This window comes from Molossus molossus, unplaced genomic scaffold (assembly GCF_014108415.1).
Source record: "Molossus molossus isolate mMolMol1 unplaced genomic scaffold, mMolMol1.p scaffold_m16_p_6, whole genome shotgun sequence".
Lineage (NCBI taxonomy): Eukaryota > Metazoa > Chordata > Mammalia > Chiroptera > Molossidae > Molossus > Molossus molossus.
Window position 1 is genome coordinate 82937307 of NW_023425399.1, and position 20823 is coordinate 82958129.

The following is a 20823-nucleotide window of genomic DNA, read 5'->3' on the forward strand; positions in this document are numbered from 1 at the left end:
ATTTTTATTTTTTTGTATTTTCTTTATTGATTTTAGACAGAAAGGTAGGGAGAGAGAGAGAGGGATAGAAACATTGATGAGTGAGAACATCGATTGGCCACCTCCTGCATGCCCCCCACTGGGGATCAGGCCCACAACCTGGGCATGTGCCCTGACTGGGAATCTAGCTGGCAACCTCTTCATACATGGGTTGACGCTCAACCACTGAGCCACACTGGCCCGACAATGCTAAGAAATTTAATGTAGTACATAGAAATGGGAAACTTTTGAATTTTTTATTTTTTAATTATAAAATAAATTTAGAAAATAATCAGTTGATATGAGTCACTAAAGTGATACTTTATAATAATGGTGAATGATCAAAATTTTTTTTTTTTCTTCTCTTAGATATTCTAGGAAAGTGTGGTAGTTGTGCACCTTGTCCTGTTTGTCTAACTGTCATGTAATGATGTCTGGCTGAGTGGACTGGGTCAAATTCTAGCTTTTGTGATATCAAACTTATGATGATAATGACTGTTTTGGGCTTGAGTCACAAGCTGAGAACATGGATGTCCTGAGGATGTGAACATCAACTCTGATTGGGAATTCAGTAAGGGCCACCATGGCTTCTGAGCTGTACAGTGCAAGGCCCTACATCCACAACACAGTCATTGTGTATTTCAACTTTCAGAAAGCAAGTATCTTAGAATAAATACTTTGGTGGAAAAAAACTGTTTTGGAAATAGAGGCAAAATGAGTGAAAAATCTAGAGAGATTAGAGAGAAAAATATTGTCCCAAAACATGAGCAGGGATGTTAAGGATTTGGAGAGGTTGGATGGTATGGGTTCAGAAGTATAATGGAGACACATTTTGTTCAATACGACCTTGGTAAACTAAAGGATAAATAAATCGTGTTAACTTAGAAATTGTCACAGATAAGAAAATCTCTTTCCAGAAATGTATTTCTTACTGCTCTGAAGATATTTTCAGAAATCTGGTGAATAAATCTTTCTTTTCCTCTATACCTAGAGTGGAATAAAACCATAAGAAACCTCTAAAGGTAATGCCTTCATCTTAATAATAATGAAAGCTATACATTTACAGTTTCACCATTTTCTGCTTATCAACATAGAACTTTAAATTAGTTAATGCAGAGAGCCTCATTCCCTTCAACTCTCGGGAGAGAATCTGGACTTACCTGTGTGTCATGTAGGTTTTCTTGACAGACTGCTACCCTAGGGAAATCTAACATCCCAAATTCAACCACTTGGGCTCCATTTCAAAACCTTCAACTTAATATCTATGAAAAATTCAGAGTCTGGATTATAAATTGTACAGGCTAAACTTTCCAAGTCTCAAAGTAAAAAAATAAGAAAAAATTTGTACCCGGCCGTTGTGGCTCAGAGGTGGAGCATTGACCCATGCACCAAGAAAGAGGTCACCGGTTCAGTTCCTGGTCAGGACACATGCTCAGGTTGTGGGCCAGGTCCCAAGTGAGGGGCATGCAGGAGGCAGCCAATTGATGTTCTCTCTCATTGATGTTTCTATCTCTCTCTCCTTTTCCTTTCTTCTCTCTCTAAAGTCAATAAAGAAAAAAAAATTGCATTGGTTTAACAGTTATTATATTCAATAAGCATAGAAATAGTGCTCACATATAAAACTCACATGTATCTCATCTTATAAGATTTCTACATTGTTCAGTTTCTAATATTTGCTATTATAGTCCTGATTACATATCAGAAAATTACCATTTAGCTTGAAATGGAATTTTATAATTATGTCTTGTGTCCAGGACCAATTTGGAAAATAGGGAGTGATAAATCCATAGAGGCAAAATTTTCATGGGACCAGAGAGGGAAGATGTATTCTTGCCATTAAATAGTAGACACAAGTTTACCTTTCAAGATGCATGGCCTTCCTAGAGGTCAGTGCAAGACCTCCCAGGCAGTCATGTCAACTGAAAGATGAAACTGAGCATTCCTTCAGTTACTTGGCTGCACATCTTTGAAGTACTCAGAGAAATTGCGTATCTGACAGTTATGAAGCTGGAGACTTGGGGACTACAGTGCTGCCCTGGAGCATGGAGTCCACAGGAGAGGTGTGGAGGAAGCTCCTCACCCATCTGTCTCCCAGTGCACAGGAGAAATGAAGGAGAACGTTTTCCATTTGATATTTCAAGAGCAGAAAAAAATTCAAATGTAGACCATCACTTCATGTTTATCATTATTGAATGTGTATCATTTTGGTCTAATCAAACTCAGTTAGTATTAACAAATATAATCTTCAAGTCTCTAATAACATATGACTAGTCAAGAATTTCTAGTTAAGGAAAATCAATTTATGTTTTACCCACTTCCATCTGTAAGCAAAACATAATTTAAATGGTGTTTTCTTAATAATCTTTCAAACCGTCAAAATATATGTTAAGTAGAGTTGAAATCTCATGAATACAACTAATTACATAGTTAATGACAGTGTGAACAGAACAAAATAATTACAGATTTTCTGAAATGATGGAAGCATCCTGAAATCAGAAGATATATTTTACAAACCTGTTTATCTTTCTGCATAAGCAATAGAAGACATTTTCAAAACACCCTCAGATTGCATGTCAACAAAAGGGCAATTGTCAGGATGTTCTGCTAATTTGTGACTCTCCTTTTTTGGATAGGGAAAGCATCTGTAATAAGCAATGAAAAAATGAATTATATTTTACATATTACAAAAGGTACAATTTGATTTGGAGGAAGAGTGAGAATACAAGTTCATCTCTTAGTACTCAGTTTTTAATAAACTTTTCTATAATTTTAAAATTTTTTGTTTCATTTATTTCTCCATCTATTTATTTAATCAATATATTATATCTCTACTATGTGTTTGGCATTGTAAATACCAAGACAAGATATGTTCTTCCCTTCAAGAATTGTACTTCTGACGGGAAGGGGGTAGGTGCAGGTAGAAGATAGTAAAGGAGGGATAAATGGTGATGGAAAAAGATGATCCTTTGTGTGGTGAACACACAGAACAATATACGGATGATGTATTATAGAATTGTACACTTGAAACTTATATAATTTTATTAACCAATGTAACCCAAAGAAATCCAATGAAAATATATATTAAAAAAGAATCATACCTCTAGGATAGACAATATCTGAGCAAATAATTAAAATGGAGTGTAATATATACAATAAAATATTCATTGTAAGATAGGGTGGTACCATATAGAGATGGTGATCAAGGCTTCAGACAATAGAGATATTTGAACGAGGGGTTGAAAAATGAATGAGTTGGTCATGCTGACGTGAAGGATAGCATATTCCGTGCAGTAGAGAACAGCATATTCAAAATGGGCACGTACCAAAATGACACAGTCAGAAAACTTTAAGCATATCTATCATATGACTGGAGCAAGAGAAAAACAGCATGAATGAGTTGGGGAGATAGCAACATGCCTTCTATTAGTATAAGCAATGAGGAGTCACTTGGAGACTTTATGCAAGAAAAGAAGTGATTATGTGAGTATTGTTGCATGAGAAAAACTGGAACCAGGGTATCATTTAGGAAATATTGAAATAATGGGTTTAAAAGTGAGACCTTAAATTATATAGAAATGGAGAAGTGGGAAAAGAAATTGATATCTAAGTTTCTGGTGAGTGTCTTTAATTGAAATAGAGTTCAACACAGCAACAGAGTTTTTGGAAGAAGATAATAAATTAGTTTGGGACATATGCAGTGTAATATGTTTGTGGGACATTAATATGAAGGAGTTCAGTCATATATAACGTGTTATGGGCAAAATAAATATAAATTACAAGCAGGGTTATAAGTCACAGATGAAAGTGAATTTTCCAGAATGTCCCCCTTAATTCTTTTTCTATCCAAAGGCTCCTAAGTGACCTATGAAAACCTTAGTTTTTCTATCTTGTTGCACTTAAGAATTTTCAAGCTCTACCTTTCAAACCTATGTGCTTCACTTGTTTGTTTTCTGATGCAGACTATTTATTTGAACCCATTTCTTATTCTCATTCCCTTCCTTGACTCCCAGCCACCTACACCAACAGGAAAATGGGAAATTCTAATAAGATGGAGAAAGATAAACTGACATAAAGATATCACTACTTGTGGGATTAATTTAAAGGGGAATAAATCCAATAAAATGCGGGGGGTTGGGGAGGCAAAAGTAGGTTCACAATTGTTTGTATGGAAAAATAATATAATAATAAATTATAATACAAGAATAAACTGTGTTTCACATATTCACAACTGTAAACATACTTTTGCCCCACCCTGTATTTCAGTACATTTAGACCTACTTGATCACACTTGTGCAATCTAAAAAAACTGGAGTATTTTGTTATATATATATATATATATATATATATATATATATATATATATCACATTTTTTATCCATTTATCTGTTGATGGACACTTGAGTTCTATATCTTAGCTATTGTGAATTAGAATGCGATGAACATGGGAATTTGATATCTCTTTGAGATCTTGATTTCAATTCTTTTAGGTATATATTCAGAAATGAGAGTGCTGGATAATATGGTAGTTATATTTTTAATTTTTTGAGAACTTTCTAGGCTGCTGTACCATTTCACATTTCCACCAAAAGTGTACAACTGATTTGCAAAAACATAAAAAGGAATGAAGACTTAGGAATAAACATAACCAAAGAGGTAAAATACTTTTACATTGGAAACTACAAAACACTGATGAAAGAAATTACAGGAGACATAAATAAATGGAAATATATCTTATGTCTATGTATAGGAAGGCTTAATATTGTTCAACAGTCCATACCACTCAAACTGTCCATACCACTCATCTATAGATCAAATGCTATCCCCATCAAAATTGCCATGGCATGTTTTGCAGAAATAGAAAGAGCACTCCTAAAATGCATATGGAACACAGAACACCCAGAATAGTGAAAGTGATCTTGTCATTAGGAAATGGGCTTTTTGGCAGGTGCTTAAGGCATGAGAGCAAACTCCTCGTGAATGGGGTTAGTAACTTTATAAAAGCAGCCCCAGAGAGCTGGCTCGCCTCTTCCACTCGTGAGTACATAGCAAGAAGTCACAGTCTACAACCCAGAGGAGACCCTTCACCAGAATCTGACACTGCTGGCACCCTGACCTTGGACTTCCAGCCTCCAGAACTGTGAGAAGTTCTGTTATTTAAAATCCTCCCAGTCTGTAATATTTTGTTATAGCAGCTTGAACAGACTAAGACAATGTGTCAATCTCAATAAAAGAAATTGTTTCAAGGATGAAAGGGTTTAAGGAATCAGTTGCCACCAAATTAGCCTTGTCAAGTTAGAATGCCATATCAGATGCTCACTCCTAATCTCTATGGCTGGCAGGTGGGACATTCAGCAGTGATGAGTGAGAGTTTGTTTTTCTGTTTGTTTGTTTTTTTAATTTTTTTCTTTACTGACTTTAGACAGAAAGGGAGAGGAGAAAGAGATCGAAACATTGATGAGAGAAAACATCAACTGGCCACCTCCTACATGCTCCCAACTGGGGATTTGGCCCACAACCTGGACATGTGTCCTGACTGGGAATCGAACTGGTGACCTCTTGGTGCATGGGTCAACACTCAACCTCTGAGGCACACTGATCGCACTAGTGAGAGTCTTTGTATGGTGACCCATGTTGTTGGGTCTATGTATAGTATCCATTCCTGTCACTCTGCCTACCATATTTATTTGCCTAATTTGCCTGCAATGACTGCCCAATGACTGAGTTGACTAACACCATTTGGAGATACTATTCTCTCAGCTTACTTAAATATTGTTTCTTCTATTGGTAAAGGTATATCTCTTCTGGAAATGTAAATGACTAATACAAGGACCTACAAGTTTTGTCACCACTTCCATTTGTTCATCCATATCTCTTCCACAGGCCTCCTTATCTTGATCTTCTAAGCTTTATCCTCCAAGCTCCTGACTAATCTTCCTGACCATTCGCTATAGCCTATGAACCTCTCTACATTCTTGCCTTAGTCATTACTCTTGCCACACTATGTTGATAATCAAGTGCATGGTGTGGAGCTTTTTCCTTTGTTCAGATTTTCCATCAGCCCCTTCTTTCGGGGCTACCCCTAAGTGTGGTTGCCATGCAGCAGCAGTCCATGTTTAGTTAGCACCAACATACCAGACTGACCCATCACAAACCAGCCTTGGATTTTCCATCTCTGTCATCTTGTTATAAGACAACCCACTCCATTTTGGTATAGGCATAAGATAAGAAAAGGCAGTGATGTCACTGTGATGAAAGACCATAGTTGGGGCTTGGGCCACCTGTTAATGCAACTTCGTTTGCTTTTGATGCTGCTCATGACTCTCCTAAATATATCATTTCCCTCTTACAATGGAGTGCTCCTGAGCCTACCTAATCATATGACTTCATTGGTCTTGGCATCTCTGACTGCATAGACACTTGATGTCTCACAGTTAGATACTTCATCAATATTGGGATTTAGTAGAACAACAAAGATGCTTTTTGAATGGTGTTTCAGATGGCCTGGGGTTTTTCTCTGAAAACGAAGGGTCTTTATTGTAATTTTCCTATTATAGCTTGACATGACATCTTTTCCTACCACAGATACGAAAGGGCCTACTAGCTCTGTGACTCAAGTGACAGCTACTAGCATAGCACATTGGACTTGCTTCAGAGCCATACTGAAAGCTGTCAACCTTCCATGTCACTAGGCAAATTAGTTGGAGCAATATTCTCAAGTATAGAATACGCTGCCTTCAGAACTTGACGATGCCTAAAAAATATTGTTGTGTTTGTTTTTTAAATTAGGAGGTCAGAAAAGACCCTTTGGCCATATTAATACACACACTTCTGCCATATGCAAAATATACTCACCCAACCCCATCCAAAAAATCCTCAAAACTTTTTTTCTAATCATAGCATCAGGCTCAAAGTCTGAGATTTTGTGATTTATATCAAATCTAAACATGCATCCTCTTGATCGAGGAACCTATGAAATTAAATAGAAAGAGGGAGAGAAATGAACAAACAAGTACATTTTTTGACCTCGTACACACATTGTACAATTTGTGGACTAGAGACGAGGGGATTCCAATAAACTTTCCCGTTTGAAAAGGGGAAGAAAGGGAAGCCCACAGAAATCACTACTCCATGGCAACTCAGAAACCATGTTATCATGTTGGCATGTCCCCTACTCTGGACGTAAAAGATGCTCCTTGATTAAATCCCAACTCTGCTTTCTGGGAGTGGCTCTCAGTCTATAATGCCCTAGTGGCATTTACCTCAAACTTGGGAGATTTCTCTTTTTTCATCATCCCTGTTCCATTCTAAGGAAGTTGTTGAAGAATGTACCCTCTGTGTCAGCAAAGTAGCTTTCTCAGCCTAATTTCTGCCTACCAATTTGGAGATGCAAAAGTTATTTTAGATATTAAATTACCTCAATCCCTTTCAGCCCTGGTTGGGGGTGCTTTCATCAAGTCTCCACAAACCCTAAGGGTTTTATGTACTTGATTATGCTCAACTACATTTCCAAAATAATAAAATTGTGGGGTTTATTATGCATTCTATTCCCATGAACTATATTTAGAAAAACCACAGACATTTGTGTGCTTTGAATTTTATTGACCCATCAGGAATTTGTAAGACCATAATTTCTAGAGGTCTTTTTATCATCTGAGAGGATATATGGAGTACCACATTGATTTTTTTGTTAAACTTTATTAAATTTTTTGAGGTGTCATTGTTTAAAATGATATAGGTTTCAGGTATATAACACATCATCTGTATATTGTATTGTGTGTTTACCACCCAAAGTCAAGTCTCTTTCTGTCACCATTTATCCACCTTTACCCTCTTCTACCTCTCCACAACCCCCTTTCTCTCTGATAATCACAACACTGTTGTCTGTGACTACGAGGGTTATTTTTAATCCCTTCATCTTTATCACCCATCCCTCCAGCTAATGTTAATTAACAATTAACATTGTTAATATGTTCTTTGTGTCTGAGTCTGTTTCTATTTTGTTTGTTTGTTTATTATGTTCATTTGATTCCACATATAAGTGAAATCATATGGTAATTACCTTTCTCTGGCTGGATTATTTCACTTAGCATAATGCTCTCTAGATCCATCCATCTTATTGCAAAAGGTAAAATTTTCTTCTTTTTTAAGTCTGAGTAGTAGTTCATTGTTTAAATGTACCACAGCTTTTTTATTCACTCATCTACTGATGGGCACCTCAGCTACCTCCAAATTATGGCTATTGCAAATAAAGCTACAATGAACATGGGGTCCATATACTCTTTCAAATCAGTGTTTCAGGTGCCTTTGAATATATTCCCAGAAGTGGAATTGCTGGATCATAAGGCAGTTTCAATTTTTATTTTTTGAGGAAACTCCATACTGTTTTCCACAGTGGCTGCACCAACTTGCATTCCCACGAACATTGCAGGAGGGGTCCTCTTTGTCTGCTTCCTTGCCAACACTTGTTTGTTGATTTATTGATGATAGCTGTTCTGACAGCTGTGAGGTGATATCTCATTGTGGTTTTAATTTGCATTTCTCTGATAATTTGTGACATTGAGCATCTTTTCATATGCCTATTGGCCATCTGTATGTACTACTTTATGGAGAAGTGTCTATTCATGTCTTTTGCCCATTTTCTAATTGGATTGTTTATTTTTTTGTTGTTGTGTTTCATAAGTTTTTTTTTTATAAATTTTAGATATTAAGTCTTTTTCAGATGCATTGTAGGCAAATATGTTTTCCCATTATGTGGGTTGTCTTTTCATTTTGTTGATGGGGTTTTTTTTGCTGTGCAACACCTTTTTAGTTTGATGCAGTCCCATTTATTTTTTAAAACATATCTTTATTGTTAAATGTATTACAGATGTCTCTCCTTTTTCCCCTATTACCTGCTCTCATTCCCCTCCTGCTTTCCCCACATTACTGTCTATGTCCATATGCATATAAATTCTTTGGTTTATCTCTTCCCGCCCTCCCTCCCCCCTTTCCTTTAAAGTTTGTCAGGCTAATAACCAATTTGTACTTCTTAATCCCTTCACCGTTTTCACCCATTTCTCCAACCCCCCTCCCATCTGATAACCAACAAAAACTTCTCTGTGATTCTGTTTCTGTTCTGCTCATTCATTTTGTTTGTAGATTCAATTGTTGATAGATATGTATTTATTGCCATTTTATTGTTCATATTTCTGATCTTCTTTGTCTTCAAGAAGACCTTTCAATATTTCATATACTACTGGCTTGGTGGTGCTGAATTCCTTTAGCTTTTTCATGTCTGGGAAATTCTTTATATGTCTATCAATTCTAAATGCTAGCTTTCCAGTATAGAGTAATCTTGGTTGTAGGTTCTTGCTTTTCATAACTTAATATTTCTTGCCATTCCCGTCTGGCCTACAAAGTGTCTTTTGAGAAATCAGCTGACAGTCTTATGGGAGCTCCCTTGTAGGTAACTAACTATTCTATTGCTGCTTACACTATCATCACTTTTGAGGGGGTTCTTTTCTTTTGCTGTTCTGATTGGGTGTTTTTTACTTCCTCGTATTCTACATCAGTGGTTTCTTTCTTGGCTTATTTACTCTACTATTGATTCCATGTACATTATTCTTTATTTTGGTTAGTGCCTTCTTCATTTCTGACTGTGCATCCTTCATTTTTTACTGGTCCTTTTTTATGCTCTTGAGGCCCTCACTAAGTTCATTGAGCATCCTTATAACCAGTGTTTTGAACTCTGCATCTGTTAGATTGCTTATCTCCATTTCATTTAGTTCTTTTCCTGGAGTTTTGTTGTGTTCTTTCATTTGGGACATGTTTCTTTGTCTCCTCATTTTGGTTGCCTCCCTGCGTTTGTTTCTATATATTAGGTAAAGTTGTTATGTCTCCTAGGCTTCCTGGGGTGGCCTATTACAGTAGGTATCCTGTAAGATCCAGTGGCACAGCCTCCCTGATCACCCCAGCTGGACCCTCAAGGTGCACCCCTAGTGTGGACTATACACCCTTCTGTTGTAATTGAGTCTTGACTGCTGTTGGCACATCAATAGGAGGGATTTTCTCAGGCTGATCAGCTGCAAGGACTGGCTGTGCCCACTGACCACTGACCTCTGGCTACCTTGGAGGATCAGCTGTGTAGGGATCCACCACACAAAGCAAGACTTATTTCAGCAGAGCTCAGGTACCCACTGAGGCCACTCCTTGAGTGTGTCACTTGCAGAGGTGTTTTGGTGGTGGTGCTTCACCGTAGTCTGAAGCTGTCCACTGGGTGTGCTGGCTCTGGGGCAAGGTCAGCCATTGCCTGTGTTCTACCTGGGCCACCAGGCATAAGCTACAAAGTGATATGCAGATGGCTGCTTCTTGTGCTGGGCTTGGAGATGCCTAGGCAAAGCCAACTTGTGAACCAAAGCTGGGTACTCCTAGTGCTGGGCCTAGGACCACTTATTGAAATGTATGGGCTTGCTTTCAGAATTTAGGAAAATCTGAAGCAGGAACCAAGAAAGGCCAATCCTTTGGTAAAACCACTGGAAACAGCTTGTGTGGGCCTGAAATTAGGAGGGGCAGGGCCTCAGGGAATCAGAGTCACCAGTGTGGGACAAACAGTGTGAACCAGGTTGCTCGAGTTCCAGATATGGTGCCTGTTTGCCGGCCTGTGGGGGAAGGGCTCACCAAAGGAACAAAGGCCTCTGACAGCACATCTGTCTGGGAGAAAGCTGCCCCTCCATGGCTCAGCCCAATGCCAAACTACTCAGTTCTTCCCCATATGTCTCCGGTGGCTTTCAAGCTGCCTCCCCCACACTGGAGCCTGGAGGGAGCGGGTCTGAGTAAGTCTGTGCATGAACCCTTTACGAGGAACTGCCTGGGACTCAAGAAGCTTCAGCCTCCCTCAGCCTCAGTTCCCTCTGATTTTATAACCAAAAGTAATGGGGACTTCTCTTCTTGGCACTGGACCCTGAGCTGTGTGCCTGGTGTAGGACAGGGACCCCTCGCTCCTCAGGGAGGACCTTCACAGCTGAGGTATCCTCCTGATTTTTATCTGCCACACATGGGTATGGGACAACCCCATCCACGCTGCTGCCCCTCCTACCAGTCTCAATGTGGCCTCTTTAATTTCATAGTTGTAGGACTACCATTCAGTTCGATCAGGCTTTTCTGAATGATGGTTTTTCTGTAGTTTAGTTGTAATTTTGATGTGGTTTGTGGGGGGAGGCGAGTACCATGTCTACCTATGTTGCCATCTTGACTGGAAGTCCCCATTTGTTTATTTTTTCTTTTGTTTTTCTTGCCCAGAGGAGACATATCAGGTAAAATGTTGCTATGAGAAATTTCCATGATTTTACTATCTCTTCTTCTAGGATTTTTATGCTTTTTAATATAACATGTAAGTCTTTAATTCATTGAGTTTATTTTTGTATATTATGTAAGAAAATGGTGTATTTAATTTTTTTTTGCATGTATCTGTCTAATTTTCCCAACTCCATTTACTGACAGACTATTTTACCCCAAAATACATTTTTTCCTTTATTTACTTCTGAGCTCTCTTTTTGTTCCATTGATCTATGTATGTTTTTATGTCAGTGCTGTGCTATTTTGATTACCATGGCCTTGTAGTATAGTTTGATATCAACTAGCATGATTCCTCCAACTTTGCTCTACTTTCTTAAGATTGCTGTGGCTATTAAGAGTTCTTTTGTGGTTCCATATAAATTTGGGGAATATTTGTTCTAGTTCTCTGAAATACACCATTGGTGTCTTGGTAGGAATTGTGTTGAATCTATAGATTGCTTTGGGTAGTATGGACATTTTAATAATATTAATTCTTCCTATCCATAAACATAATATATGCTTCCACCTATTTGTATCTTCTTCAGTTTCTTTCTTTAGTGTCTTATAATTTTCCTAATACAAGTTTTTTTACATCCTTGGATAAATTTATTCAAAGGTATTTTTTTAATGCAATTGTAGCTAGGATTGTTTTCTTAGTTTCCCTTTCTGACAGTTCATTATTGGTGTATAAAAATACAACTGATTTCTGGATATTTATTTTGTTTTCTGCTACTATACTGAATTCATTTATCAGTTTTAGTTGTGGTTTTGGAGCAATCTTTAGGGTTCTCTAAATACAGTATCATGTCATCTGCAAATAATGAGAATTTTACTTCTTCCATTCCAGTTTGGATGCCTTTTATTTATTCTTCTTCTTTTTTTTTAATCCTCATCTAAGGATATTTTTTCTATTTATACTCAGACAGAGTGAGAGAGAGGGAGAGAGACACATCGACTGGCTGCCTCCCTCAGGACCCTGACCAGGGCCGGGGATGAACCACAACCAAGGTACGTGCCCTTGACCGGAATCTAACCTGCAACTCATTGATCAGAATGAAACCTGCAACTCATTGGTCCACACGCCAATGCTCTAGCCACTGAGCCAAACTTGCCAAGGCTCTTTTATTTATTATTGTCTAATTGCTGGGACTAGGACGTCCAGCACTATGTGAATAAGAGTATGAAAATGGACATCCCTGTTTTGTTTCTGATCTTAAGGGAAATGCTTTTAGTTTTTACTCATGGAGTATGATGTTGACTGTGGGTTTGTCATATATGGCCTTTATTATATTGAGGTATGTTCTCTCTAATCCTACTTTATTGAGAGTTTTTATCAGATATGGATTTTATCAAATGTTTTTTCTGCATCTATTGATATGATCATGTAGTTTTAATTCTTATTTTTGTTTATGTGGTATATCATGTTTACTGATTTGCAGATGTTATACCAACCTTGCATCCCCAGAATAAAGACTACTTGATCATGGCACATGATCATTTTAACATATTGCTAGACCCATTTTACTAATATTTTGTTAAGAATTTTAGCATCTATGTTCAACGGGGATATTGGTCTATCTGGTTTTGGAATTAGGATAATTGCTGGCCTGATAAAATGAACTTGGATTCTCCCATCCTCTTGGATTTCTTGGAACAGTTTGAGGAGAACAGGTGTTAGTGTTTCTTTGAATATTTTGTAAAATTCACCTGTGAAGCCATCCAGTCCAGGACTTTAGTTTTTTGGGAGTTTTGTTTTTGTTTTTTGTTTTTTATTATTATTATTACTGATACAATTTCATTAGTTGCAGTCTGTGTATTCAGGTTTTCTCATTCAGTTTTGTAAGATTGTGTGTTTCTATGAATTTATTCATTTTGTCCAAATTGTTTAATTTATTGGCATATCATTGTTTGTTTATATTTTCTTTAAATTTCTTATATTTCTGTGGAATCAGTTATTACTTCTCTTTCACCTCTGATTTTATTTACTCAGGTTCTCTCTTGTTTTTCTTGATGAGTCTGGTTAAAGGTTTATCAATCTTGTTTACCTTTTCAAAAAACCAGCTTTTGGTTTCACTGATCTTCTGTATCATTTTTTAAGACTCTATTTCATTTACTTCTGCTCTGATCTTTGTTATTTTTTTCCTTCTACTCACTTTGAGTGTATTTGCTGTTCTTTGTCAAGTTCCTTTGAGTATAAAATTGGATTGTTTATTTGAGATTTTTTTTTGTTTCTTGGGATAGACATGTAATGCTATAAACTTCCCTCCTATGATAGCTTTTGCTGTGTTCCATACATTTTGAATTGTTGTGTTTTCATTTTTTTCAAGGTATTTTTTTATTTCTACCTTGATCTCATTGTTAACCCATTTATTGTCTAGTAACATGTTATTTAGCCTCCATGTTTGTGTGTGTTTCAGTTTTTTTTCTCATGATTGATTTCCAGTTTTATACCATTATGGTCAGAGAAGATGCTTGATGTGATTTCAGTTTTTTTAGATTTATTGAGACTTGTTCTGTGCCCTAACATATGGTCTGTCCTAGGAAACTGTCCATGTGCCCTTTAAAGGAATGCATATTCTGCTGCTTTGGGGTGAAATGCTCTGAAGTTATTAATTAAATCCATATGATCTAGTGTGTCATTTAAGATAATCATTTTCTTGTTTATTTTCTGTCTGGAAGATCTACATTGATATAAATATGGTGTTAAAATCTCCTACTCTGACTGTATTGCCGTCACTTTCTCCCTTCACCTGCTCAAGATATGCTTTATATATTTGGATGCTCCTATTTGGGACATAAATGTTTACAAAGGTTATATTTCTTGTTGAATTGCTCTCTTTTTTTATTACATAGTGTCCTTTTTTAATCTCTTACTATAGTCTGCTTTAAATTAAAGTCTATTTTGTCAGATATAAGTATTGGTACTCCCTGTTTTTTAATTTCCATTTGCATGAAATATCTTTTTCCATCCTTTACTTTTAAATCTGTGTGTATCTTTTGTTCCGAGATTACCTTAATTCTTTCAAACTTCTTAAGAAAACACAACAGGGCTAATCCTTGCCTTGGTCTATACCCCTAAGGTAAAATGTAAAGACCCAATGTAAAGATAAAGATTTTATTTTAGTCTTAAGACTGTATCTTAATTTGATAATATTTTACTGTCTGGCAGTGTTCAAGAAATTTTAAGAGTTTTACAAACCAGTAGATTGTGGAAGCCCTCTATTACCTTTTCATTCTCTTTACTGAGTGGATAGACCATTCTGAGCTCGTTTATTTTTCTATCATTTTATGAAATCTTTCTAAATAAAGTTAGATCACTCATTTTGAACTTTTTCTGGAACTCCCCTTGACCAAATCTATGAATTAATTAAATACTATGTCAGCCTTCTAGATAATTACAAGGGAAAGTTTTTAAAAATATTTTATCACTATCTCATATGGGCTATAATTGTCTAAGCCTCCTTTATGAGCTTCCTTGTGATTTGCCATCCAGGACTAAAATCAAGTCCTTATATTTTAGTTTCTGAAATTTTATCAGCACTCACTTTAAATGCCAATTTTTGCATCGATAACATTTTTTGTATAATAACTACAAAAATTGATGATATACCAAAACAAGAAATTTTTCTCACATCTTTTTTTTTTAAATATTTTTGTCTTTATTGGTTTTAGAGAGAGAGGAAAGGAGATGGAGAGAGAGGTAGAAACATAGACAACATCGATTGGCTGCCTCCTGCTTGCCCACAACCTGGGTATGTGCCCTGACCGGGAATCAAACCGGCAACCTCTTGGTGCATGGGTTGACGCTCAACCAGTGAGCCACACCAGCCGGGCTTTCTCACATGTCTTATATATCAATTGGTTTTCTCTGTTTCTGTCAGTTGGACTCACTCATACATCAGTGAACCTACTGAGATTGGTTGGGCTTAACTAGACAGTTCTACTTTAAACTTAGGTCTGTGGATTAACCAAGCAGCTCTACTACATGATTTGCACAACCTCCTTGGACCAGCAATCTAGCAAAGGCACAGTATTCTCATTACAATAGCAAGGTACAAAAGAATGTGTCCAACCACACAAGTACATTTCAGTCCCTCCACACTGAAAAGACCCTTGCTTTTAACATCCCATTGGCCAAAGAAAGTCAGGTAATTATCCAAACCTGAAATGTAAGAGTGGAGAGGTTCACTCTATATTTTAAGAAAGGAATTGCATAATTATATGGGAAAAAAGTATCATTTAAAGAAGGAATGAGATCTACTTTACTACCAAAGCACTTTTGTAAAATAAATAAATAAATAAATTTGGTGCATTTTATACTGAAAAATGCATGTAAACATTCAGGGTATATCCAAGAAGCAACTTAGGTTAAAGACTTGGTGATATCAAAGCTAAGAAAACAGATTTGGCCAACACTAGTGTATAAATATGTAACAATTTTGCAGTGCATACAATATGACAAGGATCAGGAGATAATATTTTAAAATAAATACAAATTCATAATGGTTGAGAGATGAAAAGAGGGGAGAAGAGAAGGCTAAAAAAGGAATGTTCATGTATAAAGTGCACGCGTGGTGTGGAAGATTTCAGAAGAAAAAATTTGGAGAAGTCGTAACATGTACAAAAAGGCAAATGATACTGAAATCTAGAAATATATAATTACATTTGGCAATTACAAAGGTCTTATTTTCATGTAACGGATGTATGAAGTAATCACATAATTTGTACATGGTTTAATGATATGCAAATACAAATCATGGATCACAGCATCTGACTTTAGGGCTGCCTGCCCTAAGACCAATTTAATAAACATAAGACCTTGCCCATCATATTCCTAGGGGAAAATTAAATATTAAGACTCTTTGATATCTACATCTAAGAAATTCTTATAATTAGATGCATATGGAGGGAGAGTAATCTAAATTACAAAGCTGAAAGAAAAAAATTAGTCTGGCAGCGCCTCTTTAGTCTATCTCATTTACAATACGAGTAATAAAAAATATAATTAGAATGAAGCACATTAGGAAGAGCAAATTCCCCAAGACTATCCTACAAGTTTTTCCTCTGTATTCCAGGGAACTTATTTAAATGAGCAAAAAGAAAATGCAACCCACTGTGAATAACAAAATCACAAGTAATATCAGTAAAGTTGTTTGCTTCCCAGAGGAATATACCCAATAATACCAGTTGGAATTTCATACAAACAAGAGACATACCATGTTCTAGCTTATCAGAAATAATTTGCTATATATCCAAATATAATTCAGATTAAATAGGTACAGAGAATGCATGTATGGAATATGTCTAACAAAGATTCGGGTGCATTTTTATTGACATGGAAAGAAATAGAAAGGGATTTGGGCCACAAAGTTTGGTTTTATGTATGCAAGTGCTACAAGTTGAATTGTGTGCACCTTCCACCCCACAAAGGCCATGATGAGGTCTTATTTCTGAGAGCCCCAGAATATAATCTTATTTGGAAATAAGGTTGTTGCAGATGTAATTAGCTAAGATGAAGAGTCATGCTGGAGTAGGATGGTAGGATGGGCATCCAATACAATATCATTGATCTCCATGTGAGAAGACGGCCATGTAAAAATAGACACATAGGGAGAAAGTCACGTAAAGACAGATTAGAGTGATGTGTCTACAAACAAAGAAACACTTAGGATTTCCAGCAAACCACCAAAAGTTATAAAGAGGCAATGTAACCCTACAGGTGTTAGAGGCATCATGGCCCTGCCAACATCTTGATTTCAGACTGTTAGACCCCAGAACTGTGAGAAAATAAGTGCTGTTTTGAGTCACCTGGTTTGTGGTACTTTGTTATAGCAGCTCTTGAAAACTAAATCAGTAAATCCCCATCTTACTAAATATAAGCAACTAAAATATAAATCTATATCCTGTATGAGGAATTTGTGGCAACCTTAAAGGCGTCCCTTTCTTCAAATTATAACTAGCCAGACACAAATTTTTAAAATGTGAGATTATCTAGGTTTTGATGAATACTCAAAAAGTGAGAACATAGATTAGCAACTACTTAAATGAATTAATAACAATATCATGCCTCTTGACTAGGTGGCAGTTTTTAATAAGACAGGATGATGCTTGGTAACAAAGAATTCAAGCAATCTTGGCTTAAAGATTGAGCTCCACCATTAACTAGCTATTTGACCTCGAACAGTTTATTTAAATTCTCTAAGGCCCAGTTTCCTTATCTGTAAAATAAATATTATAGTGACATCTGCCCAATAGAGTTCTCACAAAGACTAAAGCCTAGTTATTTAAAGCATACTAGGTAAATAAGTTGGTGTAGTTATCATTCTTATTTTTCTACATTATATAATATACTTTTCTACATTATTGAGAATATTAAATGCAAAATATAGACAAGAGTATCTGGCACACAGAAGCTCAAAAGTTGCTGAGGCAGCATTTCCTAATTTCTCAATCCATTCATCAGAGAATCAGTCCATCAGCTTCCTCACATAGCTTCCCTGGCTTTGACCTCCTTGTCTAGTCCTATGCCACTTGCAATACTACTAACAGAATAAACTCCATGCTATTATTGTACTTTTATTTAAAAAGGGACACCTGTTCACTACTCATAATTTTATTTGCTCTAAACCATTCTTTTCTGTCTTTATAATCTAGTCCCACCTCACTGCAGTGGACCTGTAATGCACCACCCAAAAGGACTGGTTGCCCCAGCAGCAAAACGTGCTGACAGTAAACGTGCTGACAGGTAAGTGTCAGGGGTGACTTTCCAGAAATTGCCTCACCTCCAGGGAGCCACTGTGCACAAGGTCATGCCTCTTCCCTGGGTGCCCTATATCCAATGACTCATTAGTACACACACATGACATCCTGATCAACTTAGCCTGTAACTCTGAAATGTCATGTTAGATCCAGAGCTTGCCATAGGATTGACTGAGGCCATGATTGGGGTTGCATTCTTGACTTCTCCTTCTGCCCACTCCTCCTGCTTTGTCCTCTCCCTTTCACAGGAGTTGACCCCAACAGCTGTCCTGAATAAGCACATTGCTCAATAGGCTCCATCTCACATTTTGCTTCACTGGAAATGAAATGAATCTGCAACACTCTTCTAAGCCAAGTTTGTTTCAAAGATGTCATCACCACACATGCTTGTTAAGCCTCTTTATACTTCTCTCTTTACAAATTAATCACATTCATACACTCATTTGTTCATTTATTCATTTACTTTTGAAAATAAATATAACATGCTTCCTTCCCTGTAGGCTTCTTTCTATGCAGACTAGGAGAGGAAAACAAGCATGTAAGATAAATGTAAATAAGACAAGTAGTTGCTCTTTTAGAGGTAGTTGTGAAGTTCAGAGCACATCTGAGGAGCTAGAAATTGCAATTGCTGTGCTGGTTGTCAGGTGACTCTGCAGCTCCCATTATCGCCTTTTGCTATGTAAATCCTACACATCTGTTAATGATAAAGTGGAGACTTACCTCTTCTAGGAAGCTTCTCATGGCAAGCCTCACTATTCTTTCGGATTTTTTTCCTGGTGATAATGGAAATCTTCCTGATCAAAATATTATTAACTTTACTCTTAAGTCAAAGTATGTGCATGCAATAGGCAAAGTACAAAATGCAGAGTTTCACAGAATTTATTGAAAATATATAAGTTTACCTCAATTCCTTAGTTGTCAGTGTGCTGAACTTTCTCAAATGTATAGAAATGGCAATAAGTTTCAAGATAAAACCAGCCAAGTTCCCTTAGGCCAGAGTTCATTATTTTCCAAAGATAAAATAATATTGATTTTTACAGCTCTGCTAAAATATCTCCAGATAAAGACAGAAAAGTTAAAGGAAGTTGAGAAAAGAATTCAAGTTATTTTTCACCTTACCTCCAAATTTTTCATTGATCACTCCTTTACCAAATTATTCTACATGTATCAAAATGATGCCATATCATCTTACTTAGAATCAGTGGAACAAATGAGGGACACAGCAAACATGCAAAATGAACTAATTAATTAATAAGTTAATAGAGAATCACCTGTATTTTCTTTCTCATCAGAAATCTCAAAATTAGACTCTTTGCAAAGCAATTTTGCATATATACCCTATGAATATGATATGTTATAAGGCTTTGCCCCCAAGTTTTAGGGTTAAATTAGTAAAATATAGGGTGGCTAAAATAAGGCCAGGTATACAACTAATGACTTATATCCCATAGGTCAGTGGAACTGCTACCATATTCCAACAGAATCAGCAACATATACAGAAGTTCTACATTGCACTTTTTTTATGTGTAATTGCATTTTCAGAAATTATATACTTATAGTTATTCTGAACTATTATATTTATAGACTATTTCAGTGATAATTCTGCCAAAAGTCGTATCTAAATCACTAGTCCTGTATAAAGTTGTTTTAAAAGTAATGCTATACTCGACAACCATTCCTATGTTTTCCAGCAACATTTCAACAATTAGAAGAGAACATATTTAAGAAAATTATAGGTATTCTGTTTCTGAGAAGCACACAAATCAACTATGCTTTTCAAGATACTTAAATATAACCTCAAATAAGTCAAATTTCCCAGCTTTTTTATTATAGGTGAGGGTAGAATAAATAGCTTTAAAATAAGGAATCACTATGAGTTGACTATTCTACCACCATTAGATTACTGAAAATTACAAGAAAGGGCAACCCAAAGCTTAACTCCTTGTGTGTTTCCACTACAGTGAGGTTCTTATTGATTGTCCAAGACTTTTAACAAAGCTGTTGTATTAGAACACTTAGTGTGAGCACTGTAGGATTTGAGAGTTAAGTGAGATGTTAGGATTGAAGCAGCAGGGTTTGGAATAAAACAATAATGGGGGTTGACTGACTCAATTCTAACTCTAATGTTTGAATTTCAATGTGATTCTATCCTAATTTCTCTACCAGTTTACTACTTAAAGTTAAATTAACCTAAATAATTGATTATTAACTGCAGTCAAAGAAAGGTACAATTCTTTAGAATATGGACAAGTTGGCAGCGATTCCATTCATTAAAGTAACTCTTCACAGGCACTGTATTTACCTTTTTATAGAACACTTGTAAACACAGGAAAAAAAACATCATTGCTAAGAGCATCTTCAGATGGCAAAATTATAAATTTGACAAAAGTATTTAATTTACTAGTGCTCAATTCCAGAGATTATGAAAGCAGGATGATGGAAGGGAACAGGAAAAAATGAGAAAAAAGGAAAGTATTTTTTTTTCCTGAAAAGTCTTTGGTTCTTTTCTTTGATTTTTCAGGTCTAGAGGTTGGAACACTGTGTCTCATTCTCTGATTAACTTTTTTTCCCACTTAGTGACTAAGCAAGTAACATCTGCAGGGAATGTCCTACAGAATTAGGACAAATGTTGTAAGAAGTAGTAGACAAAACCTTTTAAGAAATTCACTATAAATATTTCCCCAATATTTGTCAGTCTTGAAAGTGAATACAAATTCTATTAAAGTTTATAAA

The 20823-nt window shown here is 36.3% G+C and overlaps 1 pseudogene; it reads left to right on the top strand.

Moving 5' to 3' along the window:
• The first annotated feature begins 601 nt into the window (after positions 1 to 601).
• The window catches only part of LOC118619259, a 67171-nt pseudogene continuing 46949 nt past the window's right edge, over positions 602 to 20823 (top strand).